Source organism: Vanessa cardui, chromosome 12 (assembly GCF_905220365.1).
Source record: "Vanessa cardui chromosome 12, ilVanCard2.1, whole genome shotgun sequence".
NCBI classification, from domain to species: Eukaryota; Metazoa; Arthropoda; class Insecta; order Lepidoptera; family Nymphalidae; genus Vanessa; species Vanessa cardui.
In genome coordinates this window covers 12,465,716-12,492,228 of record NC_061134.1, presented here as the reverse complement: position 1 = coordinate 12,492,228, position 26,513 = coordinate 12,465,716, and the positions used below count along the sequence as shown (strand labels likewise).

The 26,513-nt window shown below is 32.7% G+C and overlaps 1 protein-coding gene across 2 annotated transcripts in view; it reads left to right on the top strand.

Moving 5' to 3' along the window:
- The first annotated feature begins 617 nt into the window (after window positions 1-617).
- Window positions 618-26,513, top strand: part of LOC124534091 (RING finger protein nhl-1) — a 121,868-nt gene continuing 95,972 nt past the window's right edge. The window contains exons 1-2 of one of the 2 annotated variants that reach the window (XM_047109758.1): window positions 618-768; window positions 8,143-8,211. The gene's annotated coding sequence lies outside the window, so the exon portion shown is untranslated. The remainder of the gene's footprint in view (window positions 769-8,142; window positions 8,212-26,513) is intronic. The other variant, XM_047109761.1, reaches the window with a different exon arrangement.

Below are 26,513 nucleotides of genomic sequence, written 5' to 3'. Positions count from 1 at the left end.
CTATGCGAATGAGTGACATTTTTATAAGGAGTGAAAGAACGTGTATCTATACTAAATTTTCCATTTACATTTGAGACTATTATTATTTTCAAGGAAAACTAAGAGTGAAATCTGTGGAGGCCGAAACTCTTACGACACGTACGGGGCTGTATTATGCGATTGTTTTATTATTACAGTAGGTATTGCCTGACTTAGCTAAGTCTTTAGTGTGACTTTCGCCTAAATAAAAATATTTCGCAAAAACAAATGTTTTCGGTGTATCATTACATAGTATAAAACAAAGTCGCACTGCTGTTTGTCCTTACGTATGTTTTGATCTTTAAAATTACGAAACAGTTTTTGACGCAGTTTTTTTAATAGATAGAGTAATTCGAGAGGAAATATTTTGTATACAATATACTGACAATATAGTAAAGAAACACTGATAATTTTAGAAGTTGTCGTAAATAAACAAATTCTATAGTATAATTAGTATCAGTATTGCACTCGTGCAAAGCCGGCGCGGGTCGTTGGTTATAAAATACAATTTATAAGAATTCCATTCATAATATATGCAGTATGTATAAATTTGGACGCTTAATATTCGTTGAATTTATATTGGATTTTAAATCACTATTTTTACCGCTTCACCCACCATTATTATGATGCTTCTCACCAACGCTCACAAGTCTCGCCCATGAGTGTCCTATCTTTTTTTAGATTTCAGCGAACGAATAATCGAATGAGTCGGAAGATACCAGTATCGTTGGGTTAGGCGCGCGCACTACAGTAAGTGTCAAAAAAAGTAAAAAAAAAATTCTCTCACATTTCAAAAAAATAATACATGTCAATATAGAGTTAAAAAAGAATGCGTTCTATTTAATTACAAAAGAGAATTTATATTTGTGTATTTTTAAAATTCGAATTGAAATGTGGGTGAAGGTTTCACAAAGTTTTTTAGTTTTGGCGCGGAATTCGGTGTGTTCTATTTTCAAACTGCTTTTTTTTTGTAATAGTCGGTTACAGTGCGGAAATAATTAGTGTGAAGCTTTGAGTGTGGATGTGTCGATGTGTCTTGGTACAAGGAGAGGATACATGATTGATCTTTATGTCTCTATAATTCATATTTTCATCTATCCAGCTTTCATTGACTTGTCAAACTTGTTTATTGAAAAAACGACGAATATTACTAACGTAAAACATTGGTATTTTAGTAGTATTATGATTTGCCTCGTAAGCCCTTTATTCATAAATGCATATCAATATTAGTTTCATTTTAATACCAAATGGTAATCACGAAATATATTCATCGACAATTATTAGCTGGCTGATTGCGTTAATCAATTTTATGAAGAATCAATTATCTAGTGTAATTTAATGAAATCATTGGAAATTTATGATATCACTAAACTGATCTTTATTACGATATATTTGCTAACACATATACCATAACTAACATGTTAAATAACAATTAAAAAAAACTTATTATCAGTGGCAATAATTAATAATAAATAACAGTATCATTGATCACATTGATAGAATCAATAACAATCTTAAGAATACGAGGATTAAGGATGAGCTTATAGCGACAAATTTCCGACTCAGATATCAGTAAATCCTTCTTGGGTATACACATCTATACTAAAATTCCGCAGGCAATTTTAACTTTGCCTATACATAAATTCAAATCGTAAAAAAAAATATAAATAATGCAAGATTATATAGATGAAAAAAATACACTAGGATCAATTATTTGTTTCCTTTCAGGTAGGATATATTATAAACAAATGTATTCAAATAAGACAACTTATTATTTTAAAATGATTACGTACAGAGGTTCTTGCTGAATCTTCTCAGTGGAATCTACATTCTGTATCAATGGTTACTTTAGGATATTTCTGTAAAATGACGATTTAAAAGTGCTTGAAAAAGTCTCCATAAATCAATTTGGTTTTTATTTTAATATAAAAAAGACAATATGCATTGAAACTGTGAAAATTACCATTATAAACAAATTACGAATAAATTCTGAGTACAAAATCTTATCACTAAGAGCGCAATCTCCAGACAACCCTTGGAAATAATTGAGATTGATTGAGTGATAAAAAAGCGGCCAAGTGCGGACCGAGATGGCCCAGTAGCTAGAACACATACATCTTTACCGATGATTGCGTGTTCAAACCCAGATATTCGCCACTGAACTTTTGTGTACTTAATTTGTGTCTGTAATTCATTTGATGCTCGGCGGTGAAGGAAAACATCGTGAGGAAATCTGCATAGGTATAATGTCAACGAATGTTTGTTATATGTGAATCGACCTACCCGCACTGGAGGAGAGTGGTGGAAAGTGCTCCTAACATTTTCCTCAAACAGAGAGGAACCCAAAGGTGGGAAATTTACAGGCTGTTACTAAATATTAGGAAAAACTTGGATTAAAGAAACTTAACTTCTCATAATACTTTGACAAATCACCTTAATGATAAATTTATGAATATAAATTAATTAATATTTACTTACATTTCAATTATGATTGTACGCATTTCAATAATGTATTCGTTAAGTTTAAATGTTCGTGTATAGTTTGATTGTTTAATTAACGTCTGTACTCTAACGAGGAGTACAGTACTAAACCCAAATGATTGAAATAAGATTAATTTGTACAAACCAATTATAAAACTAAACTACTGTTTTTATATGGTATAGGTTGGCGGACGAGCATATGGGCCACCTGATGGTAAGTGGTCACCATTACCCATAGACAATAAAGCTGTAAGAAATATTAAGTATTCCTTACATCGTCAATGCGCCACCAACCTTGGGAACTAAGATGCTATGTCCCTTGTGCCTGTAATTACACTAGCTTACTCACCCTTCAAACCGTAACACAACAATACTGCGTACTGTTGTTTAGCGGTAGAATAACTGATGAGTGGGTCGTACCTACCCAAGCAGGCTTGCACAAAGCCCTACGTCCAAATGACTACTATTAAGGTCTGTACTCTACTACTACTACACGAGGAGTAGAGTACTAAGCCCTAGCGATTGAAATAAGATAAATTTGTACAAACCAATTATAAAACTAAACTGCTCTGTTCAATCTCTTTTTAATGAATAAAGATTTAGTATTATTATAACGTCTCGATGGATCTTTATAAAAAAATCGTGACGAAATTTTATCCTATTCGAACATAAATTTGACGCTCGTCACTTCACGCAGCGTAGCTTCTTATTTAATATTTGTATATTAAAACCTTTTCCGAAACTCACGGCATCTTGTTAAAAGTTTTATGTGAAATGGTTTCCAAGTAAATTTTTTTCAGTATGAATGCCTGAAGTAGTCTGGATATAATAAGGTAGCAAATTCCGAAGTCAGAAAGATTGAGAGTTTTTAGATTTTTTGACTAATATGAAATGATTTAAACATAATATTATATTAAAAAGAAACAATCGCGAAAACAGGTTTTGTATATTTTTTATTGCTGGGTACCTACATCTATAAGTACAGTCGGGGCAAGAAAAGGTTCGTCACCTTAAGATCTATTTTCGTGAGCTCAGTAAAAGCAATAAACTGCTTTACCGATCAAGAAAATATGACACTGACAGACATATTTTGACAATTCTAATTCGAATTTGTAATGACTAATTACGCCTTTAAAAAGGTTTCATGTTGATTAAAACTAGGCGTAGTTCAAAGATGTTACACTATTTTCAATCAATTTATCATACTACTTAAGTTTAATTTTATATGCAGTTGTCAGTTTAGTGCTTTAGTTTCAAAAGCTACTAAGAATAAGACTTGATAAAGGAATTAATTTGAAAACTGACGAAGGTTTCCTTACTCTGACTGTACATCTAGAGATACGTTATAACGAAAACACATATTAAATTATAAATGTACTATTAACAGATATGAAAATCAATTTACACGTATGAAAATTAATAAATATATAATTAGCTTATGTTCTGTTCGTTAAATACTAAAACCGAATTTTAAATAACTATTATTAATTAATAATGAGATTAACAATGCTTCATAAGTCCGTAACGGAGTGACGGTACGTGGTTTATATATTAATATTTACATGTTTAACGTTATGATAGTAAACTTAAATGAATTAACTTCATTGTTCTATTATATATGTACTTGGTGGTAACTTTGTGTAAGACTAATTGGGTACCATACGTTCATCCGATGTTATTTACAGCGAGTGTTACTACAGGTACAAGAGATATAACGTCTCAAATTCCAAGGTTGTGACGCAGACATTTTTAACTTTGCCGTTTCGTAATTTCAATACGTTTATAAAAAATACATTGGTATAAAATACTTATTACTCGATACATGATTTTGTAGATGATAAAAAAGCGTGGAATTAATACCTTTTGACTTCCACGCAGGATATATTAATTTAAATAATTGTATGAACTAACAATGACTTTGTATTTTTTGAATGTTGAAAAAGAGTAACTACTGAGTTTTTTACCGAATCTTCTCGGTAGAATCTACTTTCCGAACCGGTGGTAGCTTCACTTAATTGTTAATTGACGATTCAAAAGTGCTTGTAAAAGCCCACTTGAATAAAGTTTATTTTGATTTTGATTGACACCTACGTGTACGGATACTGATGACCACTTACAATTAGGGGACCATCCGTTTATAATGTAATAACGACTTAATACTAGTTTTGAATCGCGTTCCTATATTCAAAGAGATTTTCGCTGCTTCTTTCTAATAGAAATACCATTTCCTTTCAATTCCTATCAATACAAAATCTCTCAGTCGTGACGGGAACATAGATAAAATTAATTATATCCTTATTAATCCACCATCAATAGTATCGTGTGAATAAATCCATTAGCATCGAACGGATAATTCCCTGGACTACAATGTCGTAATACCAACTTCCCGTAACAAGTTACATTATTCAATACATAGACATTAATCTGTTTACCTTCCTATATCTCCAAGGTCCCTTGACATGAAGAATATCAGTCTCGATTTATTTACATTTTTTGGAATCTGAGTTGTAAATAAATATACATGATCAATCACTATTTTTTAATAGCGTATGCCAATTTTTGTCCCAATAATTATGGTATAATAAACTGCATGTAGATTGATTATAGTCTTACTTTGATTTCCAGACGTAGATGTGCTGAAAATTAAAGATTCTTGATTAATTTTAGAGAGCGGGAAAAAGTTACTGGTAGGTTAGAGAGCGGCGCTCTGGTTGTGTAATAATATGTGACAAACGCAACGTGCGAGCCGTCGTCATTTTACAATGAAATTAAATCAAAACAAAATATGTCATAGGTTTCGAAACACCTAAAAATGTGTTAAATAAACGCGAAGTTGTGGAAAAACCGATTTGTTTATATAGCATAAAATTAAATCCATATTATTCAAAGAGCAGGCATTTGTCTAGTCATGAGTAAATAATGAAAAGGATGAAAAAACAAATCCCGCAGAGTTTTAATTTCCGAACCGGTGGTAGATTTTTGACAATCAATGAGCAAGGGTAACACTTTCATATTGAATACAGATTTTTGGCTTTGACTTTGATGGTCTAGTTCTGACCGGTAACCCATCTTGAGAAAGATTAGACAAGAAACGTAGAATAGACTAAATGACATAAGCGTATGTCTAAATACTTTATATAATCCAAAGCCTTCCGAGGCAGTTAATGTACGAGCTATTGCCATCTACAGTCCAGATTTTTTTTGAGAATTTTCAGAAAAACCCATATTTGTAGACCTACCATGGGCTTTGAATCCTGAACTTCAATAAATACGACCTTATATATAACCACTAAACTGACGAGACAGTCAACTATATGAATATCTACATGTGTTGTCCTGTTTAAAATGCATATTTTGCGGTTTTGCTTAAAACCACGAATCTAGTTATTTACTATCGTAATTTAAAATTAATTCGATAAATATTTAATTTGATTTGAAAATGATTTCAATTTAGTAATTTGCGTTCAATGTAATAACAAACAAAAGCTCTTATACTGCTGTCATGCTATTGGAACACAAATAAATATATTTTTGGTACATTTTTAGTTTAAAGGGTTAATCGTCAGATGTTAAGCATAAGTGAGGCAACATGTAGGTGACATTACATTATACCCAAGACAACATAGAAAACTAATTATAATCTACATCGACTCGGCCGGGAATCGAACCCGGGGACCTCGGAGTGGCGTACCCATGAAAACTGGTGTACATACCTCTCGACCACGGAGGTCGTCAAAAAGTAAATGCCCTATGTCTTGTCTGAGCTTGCTTCTTACATAATTTGTATTCAGTTCAATGGTTTAGCCATGACAGATCAATAGACAGATAGACACACAGACGGTATGACATTCGCATTTATAGATTTATAGAAGACGAGATGAGCTGAATGTAGGAATTTAACACACGTTATTGCTATGGCCATAAGTTTTACTTGGTGGTAGGGCTTTGTGCAAGTAGGTAGTCAATATTGTTGTGTTTCAGTTTGAAGGGTGAATGAGCCAGTGTAACTACAGGCTCAAGGGACAGAGCATGTTACTTCCCAAGGCTGTTGGCTCATTGACTATGTAAAGAATGGTTAATATTTCTTACAGCATCAACCTATACCATAAAAAAAAGTTATCTGGCAGTGAATGTCCCGTCAAAATCCGTCCAGCTGTTTCAGAGATTAGCAGACGGACAGACAAAAATTAAAAAAAAAAAAGTTGTTTTTTTTGGTATATGTACCGTATATACATCAAGATCAAGTACCGTATATAATCAAGAAAAATCAAACAAGAAAAACAGGAAAAAGAATAGAATAATAATGACACGTACAATCAGAGTAAGAAAACATACGTCAGTTTTACAATTAATTCCTTTATCAAGTCTTAAACTCTTAGTACCTTTTGAATCTAAACATCAAATCATTGCGACGCAATATGTCATTCTCGATCGGTAAAGCAGATTATCGCTCGTAGTGAGCACACAAAAATAGACTTTAAGGTGACGAACCTTTTTTTTATCCCGACTGTACAATCGATGATACAATACTAAAAACTCTTAGTATAATAAACCGTTCTTCACGTTACCAATTAAAAAATATCAATATCGCTAATTTCATAAATAAGAACCTAATTAAAAACTTTTAAATTAATTTCAAGGCGATAAAAAAATTCATCCCCAATTCCCTAATGATTGTTCTGCCTTCATTAGTAAAGATTTTACCCAACGGGACAATAATAATAGATTTACCGAGCCAAATAGATCCTTGCTAACACTTTGAAGGGCATGACCATACACTGGGGACCAAGATATGTTTCACCCTCACATAATTAATTACATTCTGTATGTGAATATTATATTATGACCAGATTTTGTGACCTTCCCTTGAAATATTGTTACAGGAAAATTATTTTATTATTTGAGTTAAAAATAAATACCAAATTTCGTTGCTTGATAGACGAGTATAGTAAAGGAAGATGGGGTGGGGGCGTTTTTTAGTCTCGATATCTAAGTCATCAAATCATCATCAACAGCCTTTTAAATTTCCCGCTGCTGGGCTAAAGGCCTCCTCTCCCTTTGAAGTGAAGGATTGGAGCATATACCACCATGCTGCTCCAATCCAATATATAACCAGCCATTAAATGTTCCGCTACAGGACAGATCACTTACGATGGAGGTTTTAATCATGTCCCAAGAAATCGGTCTATTGTGGATTGGTCATAAAATTTAATTCAGTAAACACAAATATCTTTACGATGTTCTTCTATGCTGATGAATCTGTGAGTTATAGATTTCAGACAATCTTCTTCAGGGAATATTGAATTCAGATTATTTTTTTAAAAATCGAACCGTCGTTCCACAGACAAAATTAACGTCAAAAATTATCACTACCGGCTAGGTTATACCAACTTCATATTAGCATATACTAAACTTTTGAGAGACGATAGGTCTTATGTTTTATGACGATTACATTGTGCCTGTTTCAATATGTAAAATTTCATTTCGAATTTTTGAAGAGAGTACGATCTTACACATTTAATTTAAATATTTAGTCCATTAGAGACTTTTTGGAAATACTTCTGACTCACGAACGATTACACGTATCTCCGATCTGATAGTTGCAAGGGTAATTTTTATTCTCTAAATCTCTATTTTTTTCAGGTGCGCTGCCACAGATAACAGAATGTGTCAGTGATAGATGTCAAAATGTTGCAAGATTTTCGTTAGAAGGTAAGATTATCTTTTTTATCCCTCTTTTCTTTTTGCTCATTATGTTCGGACTTAGGAGAGCGACGTTAATGATGGGTATTAGTTGTTATATTTTTTTTCAAACTCGCGCAATTTTTCTTTTAAGAAAAAGTACTTTGAGTGACCATTTTTTCTGAACAACACCAGTTATTTTATTTTAAACAAGATTTTATTATGCGTTATAAAGCAACGTTCGTGTTACTTGTTTTTGCAGAAAGAATAATTGTAATTAATTTTTAGTTCAAAATTGATTCTTGAACGAACGATTTTATTGGCGATTCAATAGTTCTCATAAATGTCAACTTAATAATTACATCGATATTATTGTACTTGATAATTTAATATAGTAATTTACACATCATATTTTTTCCACTGGCAACCATGAAATTTATATTAATAAAACAAATGTGAAAGTAATTCTTGCTGTCTGTCTTTCTCTCTTTTACGAGCGACCACTAAACCCAAATTGATAAAATTTGGTATGAAGCAAACTTGAACTCCAAAAAAGGTCATAGGTAAGCGAATCCGCGGGCGACTACTAGTAAAATATTTTTTAAAAATAAACACACACAACCATACCACTAGCGAATATCTACGTGCAAATAATATGCTATTATTAATATAATTATATAGTACAATATAATTTGCGTCAATGTATTGACATCCCTGGATCCCGGACATACAATACGTAATATGTACCGGTACTAATTATTTAATAATAGACGGATGTACTGAGTGACATAACTCAAAGTACTTCTGAGCTATATATAAACGTATGAGTGATGACTCACGCGTCTTTAGACCTGGCACCTGGCTCATATGTCTATTTATTGCCGTCAACGTAAAAGACACAAGACTGAAATGAGACGTTACTGTCTAATTTATAGGTCACATGTGTATCTAATTATATGCATAACTAGATAAAAATCCGTCTTCACTCGGAAAAATAAATAAAACTTAAGAAATATAAATATACTCAAAATCGTATCTCATGAAATTATTATTTGGAATATAATTTCTGAACGCACCCGTAAAAATTTAAAGATGGACGCCCGTTGAATTGTTATTTCATTGAATTTAATGGATTTAGTATCGTAAATGTTAACGATTTAATAATAATAATTTTAAGCGATCTATAATAGTTGATAATTTCGATCGAGTCTGTCATTTTTCTGAATATTTACTTTTTTTGCTATCATTAAATTATAAATAACCCTCAAATGTCATTAATAGCTTTTCATTGAGAGCATTAAAATTACTTTAACGAAAATCATATTTCTTAATCATGTTTAAAAAAAACAAATCTAACTCCGTTGAGTTTGTGTAACTTTTGCTCTTAGTAATATTTAACGAGCAAGTCTGTTTTGTTCTGAACTTGTATCTTATTCAATATCGGTTAAAGTCTGTCTCGAATTTGTGAACAAATAATTTCACTGGAAGCCGCTTTTAAATCTTTAAACTTCGATAAACTTCGCTGTTGATATTTCAAGGGATATTTAAAAGATTTACGGATATTATGAATTAAGCGTTTGTATAAAGTAACGTCACGGTTCCTTACTTTGAATGTTATTATCACGAAATCACGATAAATTTTAAAACAATAAATATAATAGTGGTATAAAAAGTAGACTTTATTTCATGGATAATTTTTTTTAATTGAATTTAGAATATATGATGCAATAGTACATTTCAGCGGATAAAAAATGCTTTCGTATGAGATACTTTCGATACCTTTGAAAAGTAAATTGTGATATAAATATACGTTGAAGTAATAGAAAGAGAATTACCTACTTATATTAAAAGACGTCTGTTAAATATATTTGATTTTAAGTTTTTTTTTAAAATAGTTAAACAGGCTAACATATTAAACAAATTAGTCACCTTGTTCTAAGTATTTAGTAGCTCACGAGGCATATTGGCGTTGTAGAGCATGGTTAATAATTAGTTACAGTAAAAATATCTATAGCCAATAGTTACCACTTACCACTTTAATGACCACCAGCCCGATCACGTCTATGACTTTTTTTTAAATTTTTGTTATAAATAGATGAATTAAAAACCCATATACGAGAAGCAAAAAATAAAAGATACAGAAAGCATTTTAATAAAATTTCTCCTTCATAGTAGGACTCTTCCAATTAATATGACTGCCAAGTCGAGAAAGGTTTGTGGTGTCACCTGTCAGAACCAGTTCCTAAGTATTTTTTATGGAATGATATTTTTTAATCAGAGATTTAAGGTCGATTTGTTGTAAAATTTCAGATATACTATAGAATGCCGTATCGAAATTTGAATTTTTGAAAAACGAAAACTAATTAAAATTGATATACTGGCCACATTCGCTAGAAAATATTAATTATTTAAAAAAAATGATTATATTCTTGACACCAAAAAGTCATACTTAAAAAAAAAACGTTTTAAATCGTCGTCGATAGTAATGCAGTAACATACAAAGAAATATACATTCAAATTTACAAGACATTTAAATATTTTCATAAGCTTAATTTGTACCCGTAATAATTTATAATTATAAAGGATTAAAACGTTAAACGGCTTATAACAAAACTTAGCGCGCAAATAGTAATTAAGATTTATGTTAGTCGGATACACAGTGACCAGAAAAGAAAACCCAATAAATATAGTAATATTTAGAACGGCGACTTCGACCACGAGTAAAAAGTTAAAGAAAAGTATGTTAGTTATAGTACGACACAACTTAGATGTAGCATCGACAACATCCGAATTAAGTACGCTATCCCAACTTATCAATATTTATTTCTTATGTGAATGTGATCTTTACACAGTAATAACTTGTAATATCATATGACTTAATATATTCGTCAATTTGACACGATTTACATGCAATTGCTTCTTTAGAGAAAGAAAGAGAGCTATTTCCATTGGTCGTATAAATCGGCAGTAATCAGTTTTATTGAATTTGCCAATGCCACATCTAAGTTGTTTCGTACTGTACCATATCTTTTTCAGTACTCATGACGTATGTTACAATGATGGTTCATGACAATCGGTTGAATAGATAACTCACTTAACATTATATTAGTAAGTTAGGCTTATCACAAAGACTGAGCCGCATTCCAAGCAACCAAAATGTACTCCTTTAGGGGGTAGAAGTTGCTCCCAAAGGGGACATGTAACGTCTGATTTGAATTTATCGCAAAAATAATTTGATTATTCCCTTAATACTTGAGTTACGAATAATTAATTATGACGTTTTAGTTGAACGAACTGTAATTACCAATTATGTAGATAAATTAAAAGTTTTCGCAAATGTGCAGTGGCGTCTGTCGTTTGTCTGTCGTCGTTTCTTCGTTTCTGCGATTCCTGGAACGGCTGAACCGATTTTGATGCGACTTTCACTGGTAGATAGTTGATGTAGTAAGGACTAACTTTTTATTTTTGAATGATTTGTAAAATAATAGTAGTCACGCTGTAATGTCCAGATACTGTCCAGTGCGGTACGGACACATGCGACCATTCCGCCGTCACTTCGAGTGCCTCCCACAAACTAAGAATTAAAAAGATTTATTAAAATTATATTTATAAAAAAATGTGTTTATAATTCATCTCATGCTCGGGGGTGAAGGAAAACATCGTGAGGATTCCACCAACCCGCATTGGAACAGCGTGGTGGAATATGTTCCAAACCATCTCCTTAATGGGAGAGGAGGCCTTAGCCCAGCAGTGGGAAATTTTCAGGCTGTTACTTTACTTTTTTTTACTTTTATTAAAATCTGTAAATTGTAAATTCAAAGGCGCACGAAATCGCATGCACATGTAATATGATAATATAAGCATTATATACACATCAAAGTGCTTTAACACCGTCAGTCGGATATCAATATAACACGAGTGAGATACGATGTGAGTTCATGCGGATTAGTACAGAGCAAATAACACATATTATTGAAAATGGTACTTAAAATTAACACTATAGAACTCATTTTAAATTGGACTATTCCGTCACTTAATATTTTTATTTCATTAATAATATGTATTTACCACACTGAAGTGAAATAGATTATAAACAATTTATTAACAAACAGGAAATAATAGTTCTAACATCGAATTTATCTTAAAAAAAAATACCAAATCATTCATATTGAAATAAGATACTCAGTTAATCTTACGAGTCCAAGAAATAAAATAAAATTATATTATAATACTAGCTGTTCCCGCTACCTTGACGCGTTTGAATAATACAAAAAACAGACAGACCGACAAAAATTGTAAAAAATGTTATTTTAATACATGTATCCTGTATACATACTTATGCATTGAGTAAAAAAATTTAATATTACAAACAGATATTCCAATTTTATTTTATGTAAATATATCTGTCTGACTGTTTCACAGCTAAATCCCTGAAGCGAAATTGATGAGATTTGGTTTGAAGCAAGTTTGGATAAGCTAGTTTTTCATACCTATCACTTGACGAACATTCGACGAATTTATTAGACGCAAGAGAAGTTTAGGACACAATTAGTAATATAAATATTCTCGAGAAAAGGAAGATCTAATCCTCTCACGATGTTTTCGATCATCTGAGAGCACATGAGACGAATATGAAATAGAAATTAAGCTCGTGAAAAGACAAGAGGTGCTTGGACGAGCTTGAACTTGCGATATTTTGCAAGATTTACTAAGTGAGCACATGTGTTTATTCTCAGAGTATACAATAATAAAGGCATACATAATCTTTTTTATTGTTGGGCCAGGTTTTACCGTAGTTTTTTAGGCACATGTGTAGGAGTTCCATCTTAAATGTTCAATTTATTTATTCACTTTAAAAGCTCCCAATAAAGCAAACTAAAAGATTCAACCATTTATATAAATAGATAAGCAATTTATAAATTAAACCGACTTCAAAATTGGAAACAGCTAGTGAACTAAAGATAAAAAATATTTCTTTGAAACGACTACACCGATTTTAATAAAAGTTAAAGTACCAGACTTATATTAAAAATGATTACTTCAATACGACTTTTAGTTTTCGATTTATGGACAAACATACAAAGATACACTCACAAAATTATGCATACGTGCTTGGAAGCTTAAATAGACCATCATACTCAAATATAATGAAATTCAAACAATGTTACATACATACATGTCTAACTGATAACCACCAATTAATTCAGAAGTCGGTTAATAAAATAAAACAGACACTAAAGATATCATCCAATCTCTAATGACAGTGAAAAGTTCACATAACAATACATCGTTGATCGGAAGGTTTGATGGTGAATTCGAAGGGATCTAGTTTATAGCATTGTAGATCTTTATCGAGAGGGAAAATGTTCATGGGTCGACTTTTATTTCCAAAAGGGCTTAGTGTTTTCAATTTTCCCTGGATTCCAGAACTGTTGATGTCTTTGATAGTGACCATCGCTTTATCGTTTATAAGCAATCAATTGAACTGAGTCTAGAGTGAATGGTACATAATGAAGATTTTTTTGTAACTCACTGGCTTCGATTTTTTATACATGTATCTACACAAAATACAAATGAATTACAAATCGAGCCAATTTTACTGTATTGGTGTGCGTGATATCTACGTTTAACACACGTCATACTACTTTACTAGTGTGCGTATAATTTAAAGATCTACCTTTAATACACGACATATTTGTTTACTAGTGTGCGTATAATTTAAAGACAAATATACAGATTGTCCAAAAATATATTCACAAACAATACTAATAAGGTTTAAAATTTTATCTGATTTAACTCACAATTGGTTTGTATAGATTCGTTTGTGTTATTTGAATTTTACCCCCTTTAATGTATTTGTTTTTGCATTTTTTGAATATCTATACTTGAATGTGGAAGCTTGAAAGGTTTTTTTTTTTATTAACAATGTTATTTTTTTCCACATATTGTTTTATATCCATCTATAGAACCAAACGAGATCAATTAATTTTTCATTGAATACAGAAGTATTTATACGATATGAATGTTATTTTCGCCTCGACTGCTAGAGACAACGTCGGTTGTTGCATCATCATAATCATTACATATTATAGTATAAAACAAACGATGTGTATCTCTATATATGCTTTTGTATCTCTATGTATGCTTAGATCTTTAAAATGACACAACAGATTTTGATACGGTTTTTTTCTATAGATAGAGTGTTTCAAGAGGAATGTTTTTTATACATGAACAATATAGATAACAAACACTGATAATTTTAGAAGTATCAATCAGTATTGCAAGTGAAGCCGAGGCGGGTCGCTAGTCGAATATAACGCTAAAAGTCAACCCTTAAGTCACCGGTGGGATAAATTCCTACAACGTTCATATTTTTACAAATATATGCGTTATCGCACTTATCGTTCAGGTATTCTCGGGACAAGAACGTTTTCTGCGGATAAGTGTTAGTTCAGGGGCGTTATATAAGTAATGGGTTTATCCATGAGTACTATTGAAATAACGAAACTTTCAGGGAGTTTTGCTAAAGTTATTAAATAATATTTTGAATTTTAAATGTACGTAAAAAAAATTATAACTTTAAGTAATATTGATTAATGTGTTTCAATAAAGTTTTTATATGGTTAGATTATTTGTATCATATACAACGGCAGCCGGTAAATTTCCCACTGCTGGGCTAAAGCGTCCTCTCTCTTGGAGGAGATGGTTTGGAACATATTCCACCATGCTGTTCCAATGCGGGTTGGTGGAAGACACGTGTGGTAGAATTTCTATGAAATTAGACATATGCAGGTTTCCTCAAGACGTTGTCATTTATTTAAGCACATGAATGGTGTGATTCAATGGTGCTTGCCTGGGTTTGAACCCACAATCATCGGTTAATATGCACGCATTCTAGCCACTGGGCTTTGTCGCCTTTGTATGATATGGAATTTGGATATTTTAATGTTTACCTCACGTGCCCTGAAGATAGCTTAAAGCTGTGAATACTGTGTACTTTGATGCCTTCTGTGTTTTAACTATAATATCTCTTAATAGTAGAAAATACAAATTGCATTAAGAATAGAAATAAAAAAAACCAAGTTTAACATTCAATAATAATACCACAAGGAAACATATTTGCAAATCATATTTCAAAATCAAAATAAACTTTTTTCAAGTAGGCTTTTAAAAGCACTCTTAAACAGTCATTTAAAAACTATATTAAGTGAAGCTACCACCGGTTGGGAAATATTCTACCGAGAAGAACCGACAAGAAACTCAGTAGTTCCCCTTTTTAAACATTTAAAAACACAGTCATGTTTGTTAAATACAAATTATATATGTATGTATTTTATCCTGCCTTGAAGTTAACAAGTAATAACTCGACGCTTTTTTTAATAACACAGCAGAAAAGGGTTAGATTATATCTAGATAAGTATACGAACCTCATTATAACTCACGAATATGCGTTTTCAAATTTTGTTTTATTACATTTCTTATTGGCGTGGAACAATAAAATTCGTGAGCTAGGGGAAAAATGAAGAGGCAATAAAACTATACAGTGCAGACCTTTCTCTTATCGGCCTTAGTAAGTTCGGTTTTACGATACATGCGTTCTTCGATAAAGCCTTACGACGGGATTAAAGAAACTGTAATTGGGATACAGTTATAGGCCTCTGTATTTTCACAGAGGCCGATCTTATTAAACGTTCCCATTATTTGGTATTCGAAAATCACAATTCAATTTGATTGTTAAAGTCGTAAAGACCTAACTGACAATTTTGAATCTAGTTATAGCTACGAATTATCATTGACGCTTGGTAATATTGGTAAGTGAAGATGTCTTTCAACTCTTGATTGAAGATAGCTGGATTGTAATGTTCGGAAAACACTGATCATGGAAGAACCAGTGCTTAAAAACGATTAAGGAAGCAAAAATCTTCGTGCGAATGGATGACATATCCATCATGTAGGAACATATTTTAACGGGTTATTTGATGGTACAGGGGTGAGGGAGATATTAAGCCATGTAATTCCCGTGCATACTCCGAAAAATTCAACAAACTCAAAAGAGCTATGGACTATTATACGTTTTACTCATATATAATTCTATAATTTTTATTCTGAGATTTGTTAAGATACATTATGATTTCAAACGAACGCTATATTATTCTGTATAGTAAATACTAATATTATATACGGGAAAATATTTATTTGTAACTTTGAACGCACTTAGCGATATAAATAATTCTTTCATTATTAGAAATTTACTTTGTCCACAAGTAACTCAATGTCGTACGTCATTTCAGTAATAACTCTTACCATCAAACTGAATTTCCGGAAGGCTTTTCAATATAAATGTTTCGGTCAACAACCAAGCCCTTGTTATCTGAGATTACATCTAAATAAAACAACAAAATCTACTAGAAAACTTTCGTATTTATTATAGTGGTGTAAAACGAAAACAATTTACTGTAATACTGCAACAATAACAATTTAAAAACGTTAGTAAAAGTCTTTAGCGAACAACGCAAACCGGCTAGGGCCCGACGTTGAAACTTCGAATTACTTTTGCGAAGTCCTCTAATAAATTCTCGCGGAACATTTCGAAGTATTTCATAAGGAAAATTGTAAATAAATTCACCCGAAACTAGGGTTGGTGGTGTATTTGTTGAAGGCGAGGAAATTTTACTTCATACAATATGGTTTGAAATAATTATGACTTGTAATATAGTGGATACATTTAACCGTTTAACGCTATCGACTGTACACTACTTGTTACGGATATAGTGCCTATTCATGTTTAAGCGCTAGTATTTGCTTTATAGTGATGTCTTTTAAATTCTAGATTCATATCGATAATTAATTGAATTAAATTGATAAAAAAGTTTTAATATGACTCTGATATACCACTTACATTTTGCACTTGCTATTGATTGATTCGTCTTTACAATTCTAACAAATATACATATTGTATACTAGTACTTGCCATCTTTACTCGCGTTTTAGGGTGTTGGTTGTCACGTCTCAGGCAAAAATAGTCCTTTGTTGGAGTTCAAGTTTACTTCATACCAAATTTCATCATCGGTCAGCGGTTTGGCCGTGAAAGAGCGACTGACAAAACAATATTTAACAAATGTTTTACTGCAAGGATCTTGACAGATATCCTGTTTAATTAAATAAGCGTTTATTGAACGTCAAAATATTTCCAGGAGACAATTACTCGTGTTAGCTATTTCCAGGGGTACCGCAAGGTTTAATTTCGACCACTATTGTATTCTCGCTTATCTGGACGTATATATTTAACTTATCCTAGAATGTTCTGTTTCATGGCGAGCGCTGTTTTAAATGGCTATTTTGCAGACCGGTAATTTTCTCAGTGAAACACAAAATTGAATGTATTTTATTCGTTGCCTCAGTTACGACCCTATGAAAGCAATTCAAGCAACTTTGACTTTAATCTCGGGAGTTTGAGAGGCTGCATGGTTGGATTTGCTCAAATTTAGCCTTTTGTTGTCTACCGCTAAATGATTACATCTACTGAGTTTAAACGCTTACGTCTAAGATACTCTTGAACGTAACCTAATGCTCAGATTACGTAATAATATCATAAATATATTCATTCACTAGCTTTGAATGTCTTTAAAATTTTGATCAACAACAACAACAGCCTGTAAATTTCCCACTGCTGGGCTAAGGCCTCCTCTCCTTTTCAGGAGAAGGTTTTGCATATTCCACCACACTGCTGCAATGCGGGTTTGTAGATTCAAAAGTGCTTGTAAAAACCCACTTGAATAAAGTTTATTTTGATTGATTTTAACATGTGGCAGAAATTCGGTGAAATTAGATGCAGGTTTCCTCACGATGTCTTCCTTCACAGCTCAGCACGAGATGAATTATAAAGACAAATTAAGAAACATGAATACTCAGTGGGGCTTGCCTGAGTTTGAACCCGCAATCATCGGTTAAGATGCACGCGTTCCAACCACCGGGCAATCTCAGCTCAATTTCGATCACATTTTCTAAATTTGTGTATTATTGATTTCGCTTTGTCAATCACGGTTCAATAAATCAATTAAGGTGAGCGCGTCTCATAAAAGGAGACGAGATAGTATTTCCAATTTGTTCATTTTGAATGTTAAACGTATTATATTAAGATGTAATAAAATAATTTATTTGAATTTTACCCTTACAAACCTTTCAAGACTATCGGGAAACAATGAAGAAAATAGTCTTTATAATACCAACAATAATTGATTGAAAATGGTTATTCACAGTTAATTACCCTGTATAGCGCATTTGGTAATAGAGCTAGTTATTTTTCAAAAATGTTTTCTTAAATAACAACTCTTTTTTCAATTTATCAACTGTCATTCACTCGTAGAAGTCAAGTTTGTTGGTTCGTCTTATTTTTATAGCAGACGAGCAAAGAGGCCACCTCATCATAAATGGTCACCAGCTCCTATAGACAATCCAATGCGCATTACCAATGCGCAACAATGGGCAATAAGACGTTATCGTCGGTAGGCGGTGAAGGAAAACATTGTGAGGAAACCTGCATGTGTCTAATTTCATCGAAATTCTGCTACATGTGCCTTCCACCAACCCGCATTGTAACTGAATATGTTCCAAACCCTCTCCTTAATGGAAGAGGAGGCCTTACCCCATCATTGGGAAATTTACAGGCTGTTACTTTACTTTTACTGTTTTACTTTATATATTTCATAGTAATTCATATGATCGTACGTTTTACGAAAACCGTTTATCGATATTACTCATAAATCGAAATATCCCAAAGCCTTATAGTGCACAATCTTACATGTCAATCAAATAAATACTAGTGTGTCTTACAATGGAAATCTTCAAAGAGGACTATCATTGGAATACGTCGAGTGAGCCGGAACACGTTCGAACAAGCAAATAACGTGGGTCGCTTTTGATATTATTTTCGGGTATATCGCTTCATAAATGAGATAAAACCTTTGAAGGCACAAGAAAAGATTATTTTATTATCCGATATTCTCTTCGACCACCGTATTTGTCGATGGAAATTGTATGGACGTAGCGTTTTGTTTCGGTCGTGTGAAGGGCCTTTTTATTACATTGGGTGTGACACGCTAACGAGCCTTTGGGGTATGAAGCTATTACGTTATGGTTATATTCTATTTATAAATATACAATTGTAATACAAGATGCAATGAAAGAATAATGACATCGCGTCAGAATATTTTTTGGTGGTTTGAATGTAGATGGTTTTGTTATTGTGAGAGAGGTTACAATTGGTCACTATATTTGACGACCTCCATGGTCGAGTGGTGTGTACACCGGTTTTCATGGGTACGCCACTCTGAGGTCCCAGGTTCGATTCCCGGCCGAGTCGGTGTAGATTACCATTAGTTTTCTATGTTGTCTTGGGTCTGGGTGTATGTGGTACCGTCGTTACTACTGATTTCCATAACACAAGTGCTTCAGCTACTTACATTAGGATCAGAGTAATGTATCTGATGTTGTCTCATATTTATATTTATTATATTTACTATCAGAGCTGAGATGGCCCAGTGGTTAGAACGCGTACATCTTAACCGACGATTACGAGTTAAAACCCAGACAAGCATCACTGAATATTCATGTTATTAATTTGTGTTTATATTTCATCTAATGCTTGGTGGTGAAGGAAACCTGGATGTGTCTAATTTCAACGAATTTCTGCAACATCTGAATCCATAAACCCGCATTAAAGGGTGAGGAGGCCTTAGACCAACAGTGGGAAATTTACAGGCTGTAGTTGTTGTTGTTGTTGATAGTCACTGTAGCCAAAATCATTGGGAAAGACATCATCATCATAAAAAACGTCCAGAATATAATCGTATAGCTTATAGCATATACAGTTTCGATTACTTTTTTGCATAATTTGAGGTCACATTTATAATAATGGGTATATCTTTTTGGGAAATACGAAAGCCTTTTTGCAACGAAAACATGTTAAGTTCGGTTGTTCTTGTTTTGATACATTTGTTAAAACTCATTCAATCGTTAAATTGGAATGCCTTCATTTCATTAACTTTTACACTTCAATAAATTCATGAAATCCGTATTAATTTCATCCACAATTTGAAATGGAAGTTCAATAATATTCGGTTAAATGTTTAGGTATTTTGGTAACGTGAAACAAAAATTGTTAAAGATCCGTAAACAATTCATATAAGTAATTAAGCCCACCGGATTAGTAAGCTGAAGTGGCAGTGGGCTGGTCATATTTGTCGTAGAACCGACAACCGTTGGGGAAAACGTGTTCTAGAGTGGAGACCGCGTCTCGGCAAACGTAGTGTAGGACGTCCTCGGGCACGGTGGAGTGACGATATACGCAAGGCGGCAGGCAGGAGCTGGATGCGAGTAGCCGGAGAAAGACCACAGTGGCGTGCACTGGGAGAGGCCTATGTCCAGCAGTGGACAAAAATAGGCTGATGATGATGATGATGATGAAGTAATTAAGAGGTACGTAATAAAAAACTGTCTTAAGAAAAGTTGAATGTAAACCGACTATCATGGTACTGAAGTGGGTGGTGGGGTGGTGGACGTTACATTATTCTATAATATATCTATATATCTGCTTTCAATTATGCTTTTTGACATGTTATAAATTGATGGGGAAGAACAGCTATTGAGTTTCTTGCTGATTTTGCTCGGTGGTAGCTATTTTCTGAACCAGTGGTAGCTTTATATTTAATACGACATAGTAAGAAGACGAATCAAAGGAGAGGTGAGCCAACTTGAGTTTGATTTTTCATATATAGTATACCTATAAGAAATATGAACGAATGTAAATGGTTGAAAGCACGTAGAAAGCAGAACAATACCGATAAATGTATTGAGAGAGTAATTGAAGATCGCTGAAGATAAATTTATTTGGAAAATAAAAACATACTTCAAATAATACAACGATATGTACAGCGTGTAAATTCCCATTGATGGACTAAGGCCTCTCCTTTTTGATGAGAATGTAAGGATATTCCACCACTAAATACCACCACCAATGTTGTTATTGATATGTAATAATTCCAAAACGTTGTTACTTTTTTTATTGAATGATATTTATTACATAATATATAACGAAAGGGGCTTCGTTCCAACAGGATATCCCACGATACTGTTATATTATGCACAGCATTCATTATAATATTTGAACGATTAAATAATAACTAAATAGTCTAAGAGATTCAAAATCATATTTCGAAACTAATTACGTAGGGCTGCCGTTGAGGATGCAGAATGAAACCGAACGAATTTAACTTATACGTTTATTTAAGTAATTCAATTTAACAATTAATTATTTCTAATTTATAATACGTGACAGTCTGTTCGATGTCAGAACAAAAAGTGAAGTTCTGTAGTCTGAATTACATATTTATAACGAAATCGGTAAATCACTGAATGGACCCCACGGTATGGTGATTCTTGGTAGCGCTCGATGTTCGGGAGGTCTTGCGAAACAAAGCAGCGACGCTGGCAACAGGTGGTAGCTTCAAGGAATGCATGGTGTGATTATTTCTCACGGTATGGTAATTCTTGGTAGCGCTCGATGTTCGGGAGGTCTTGCGATTATTTCTTAACAAACTAATGAGAGAGAAAGAAAATAGTCCCTCAACAACAACAACAACAGCCTGTAAAATCCCACTGCTGTGGCAGAATTTCTATGAAATATGTCACATGCAGGTTTTCTCACGATGTTTTCCTTCACCGCTGAACACGACATGAATTATAAAAACAAATTAAGCACATGAATCAGCGGTGCTTGCCTGGGTTTGAACCCGCAACCATCGGTTAAGAAGCACCACTGGGCCATCTCGACGCTACCCTATAGTCCCTCGAAACAAGTTTAATTCACATAATAATAAAACATCATTTCTATTAACTTTAACGTAATTTACTTAGCAACACGATACGCAAAGAAAACTTCTATCCCAACCGTAGTGTACTAAACGAAGTTAGCTTTGTCAAAATATTATTAAAGGAGGCGAGGCGTCCAACATTTAGATGGTTAGGGTACATAGATACTAAAATAGGAAACTCTCGTTATGTTCTAGTGAAAGAACATAAGAGAAGAAGGGTCGCTAGTTCGTAATATTTACTTAAAAGCAAGAATTTAAAACTTATATAATATTAACAGTATTCTGTTATTTCAGCCAGATACATTGTTCACTTAAAAAAAATCTATATCTACTAATATTCATAAACACAAAATTTAACATAGTTACTACTGTCTAAGATTGGATATTTTAAATTAATGGAAAGGAATGTACAAAGCTATGCAGTTTTTGAATATCATTAGAAAAAATCATTAATGTTCGTTACATTTTCCGTAAAATGCTATTATTTTCTTCTATGTAATTAGTTGTATCTAATAAGTTTAATTATACGAAGGTGGCCCTTGGTACAAATTGAATAATAAATAGTTTTAAAAACAAAATAGAGTATCTATTTTTTTTAATATTAGTATATTTTAAGCGAGTACAAAATGCACGTCACGCTCAACGAAAGCTAGATAATGAAATAACATCATAAAAATGCACCACACTGAATATTACATGAGCCAGCTATATCAAATTTGTTAATTATAATAAATTTTATTTATTATTTACGACCGAAAACTAGAACGTTCCATTGCAACAGACCGTGCCTTGAATAGTGAAGTTCATTATTCGCATTGACAACTAATGGAACAGTTCTGGAACTCGCTACACAGACGATTGTCCACAGCAAACACGTATCCATATTGCACTGTATGAAAACACAAATGAATTCAGTGTAACGAAGGAAACAGTGTGTTCTTTATTCAAATTCAAATGTTCTAGAAATCGAATGATGTAAGAATAAATATTTAGGTTTTTTTTTTACTAACGAATGATTGAATCTGATGCTTTCTGCCTAAAACTTATGACATTGTTTTATTACTAATATTATATTATTGTAAGAATCTGAAATAACATAATTATATCTATACCCATAATTAATTTTACTGTACACACTAATATTCTTTAACTTCATTGACGTAACTTTACCTGACAAACTAAAACACAATTACTGATTGAATATTGATTGAAAGGGTTAAAAAATCATAAAAAAATGTAATTTTGTATTTGATTGCTAAAAATTAGATCACTCAAAGTTTTCACTAAACGATAGCATACATTATTGACTACGAAAAAATTATTAGTTATATATAAAAATGTTTAATTATATCAAGCGAGAATTAATGAGGTGATTACTAAGTCATAGTTCGAAAGTGAGTTTATTTTCTAGTTACGGTCATATTAAGCAAGCATCATGACTTTTTCCATAGACTTTATCAGCGGTATATAAAAGGTACGGAAAACCTGTCATCCTTCCTTGTCAATATTATACTACTACATTATATAGGAATTGAAGGTTTTAAAATTGTATAAAATAATTAATAATTCTATTGGAATTATTCAGACAATACTAAATAGTTGGCAGCTGCTTCAGTCGACGTCTGAACTTGGCTGTAAGAAAAGGAAATACTGCGGTGTTTTGGCCGCTCTGATTCAGCCGAAGCGATTAAAGTTTTTGCTATAAATATAGTAAAAATTAATAGTAAATATTTCATAACACAACATACATTACTCTGATCCCAATGTAAGTAACTAAAGCACTTGTGTTACGGAAAATCAGAAGTAACGACGGTACCACTAACACCTAAAGCCAATATAGAAATCTAATGATAATATACATCGACTGTGCCATATATCAAACCCTGGATCTCGGATTGGCGTACCTATGAAAACCGGTACACACCACTCGACCACAGAGGTCGATGACCAATCTTAATCATCAGAAATTCTATCAGCAACCAGCAATACATAGGACATTATGTTCGGATTTGAATATCGAATGAGCCAGTGTTTCCAAGTTGGCGTTTATTTCCAAAATGGTTAAACTTTCATACCATCAGCGAATTGCACGTCAGTCTGGTACTAGCCTTAAAAAAATAGATGTCAATATTACTAAGCCAATATCTTCCATCTAAATTTATTTAATGCGAAAGTCGTTTGAAATACAACCATGATAGAAATGCAACCCCAAGTTTATAATTAAAGTCTTCGGCGCAACTCCTGTGATTTATTTGAAAACTTACAACAAAGTTGATTTAATGCTCCTCACTACCGAGAAACTTTACTATTTTAACTATTATTGCTAATATTATGCTTCAATTTATAATCCCCACTTGGAGCAGTTGCTATGGATTAAAATTCAAGAAGAGTTATGAGTTGATTTGGATACAAAAATTATGCTTCCAATATCTTGAAATATATAGTCTTTCAAAAACTTTGTGATGAGATGTTACGTTTTCTTTAAATTGATAAATATATAAAGCATATATACATAGCATGTATAGCATAAATACAAGATAACATTACAGATTTTTCTTCATTTATTTTACTCTTATGACCTTAGTTACCATTATCCAATCCTTTTATGGCATATTTAAAAGGACTGCCAAACAGGATCTTAATGATAGGTAGTCACTTCTACCAATAGATATTCCTTATATCACTAATGCCCCATCAATCTTGAACACTAAGATTTTATGTCTCTTGTGCCATTGGATCACTCACTATTCAAAGTGGAACATAACGTTAAATATTACTGATCCACGGTAGAATATATGATGGGTGGTACCCAGACATGCTCGCAAACAGCATCCAAGTAAAATGGATTAGATTGGATTCGTATCCATATCGGTCTGTATGCCTCGTTACCAATAAAGATGATCCTTATTTTTTTTAATAATTACTCGCCTTTCAAACCAGACAGAGCTGGTAACATGTGACCTTCTTTTTAAAAACCTTTTTTTCGAGTTTAATCGTGACAAAAAAAACTAAAACATTTAATTAAAACGATTGTCCGAAAATCTGTTAGAATACTCGAAATTTAAACGGAAACACTATAAAATAACCTTTGAAATAGTCATGCGACCCACATTAATAGAATTAACCCGGGAGAAATTCGCCCAAATTAAACACTCTAAAACATACATAGAGTAACATATATAAATATATGTTTTTGTCAACTGTTATTACTTCGCTCTGTGTCTTTTCGTTTCATTATTTTAATGTAACTTTCTATAGTTTCATTTCGTAATAAAACGTTTGGTTTATTGTTCGCTTCCATTAATGAAGGTATTTATGGTATTTTCTCGTCCTTTTTCTTATTTTACTTGACCGTTTTTAACCTTGTTTGGCAATGGTATTAAATGGATATTTAGTATTATATATTTTTTTCTTTTTTATTCTCGTATTTTTATTCAACACTTGTGACTTGACTATTAAAACTTATTTATTTTAGACCTTCATCGTAGTTATGAAACGTATTTATGAATACTTATTGACTTTCTTATAATTTTTTTTTCAAGATAATTAATCGTAATGATTAATACGACGACCTCCGTAGTCGAGTAGTGTGTACACCGGTCTTCAAGAGTACGCCACTCCGAGGTCCCGGGTCCGATTCCCGGCCAAGTCGATGTAGAAAATTCATTAATTTTCTATGTTGTTTTGGATTTAGTGTTTGTGGTACCATCGTTATTTCTGATTTTCCATAACACCAGCTTTAGCTACTTATATTGGGATCAGAGTAATGTATGTGATGTTGTCCAATATTAAAAAAAAAAAAAGTTTAATTCATTACGATTAATTATCTTAAAAACCGAAATAGACAGTTAGTTATTTTTTCGGTGGTGGGCAGTGCTAATCTCCAGTTTAACGAGAAGTCCGACTTGCTACTTCAATGTGGTTTTGTGGACATACTCGTACGTGCCACAAATTCAGCCGCCAAATTTCTCAAGATGTTATGTTTCACCGCAGAGCATGGTGTGAACTCCTTAATTATGAAGCATGGAATGAATTATTGGCACAAATTAACCACATGAAAAATTAGTGATACTTGCTAGGGTTTGAACACGTCTTCTAAGCACTTAATTTATGTTATACGTAATAAAAATAGAAAGTGAGAAAAAAGTAGTTCTGAATTTGTGAAATGGGTTGGTAAATTAAGCTAAATAGTCGAATACGTTTCAGGAAAGTACAAGGAAAATGGTATTGCAGGGGTGGTGGGGACTCGAATGAATTAAAGCTGTGTAATAAAAAGTTGAGTCGAGATGGCCCAGTGGTTAGAACGCGTGCATCTTAACCGATGATTGCGGGTTCAATCCCAGGCAAGCACCGCTGTTTCATGTGCTTAATTTGTCTTTATAATTCATCTCGTTCTCTGCGGTGAAGGAAAACATCGCGAGGAAACCTGCATGTGACAAATTTCATAGAAATTCTGCCACA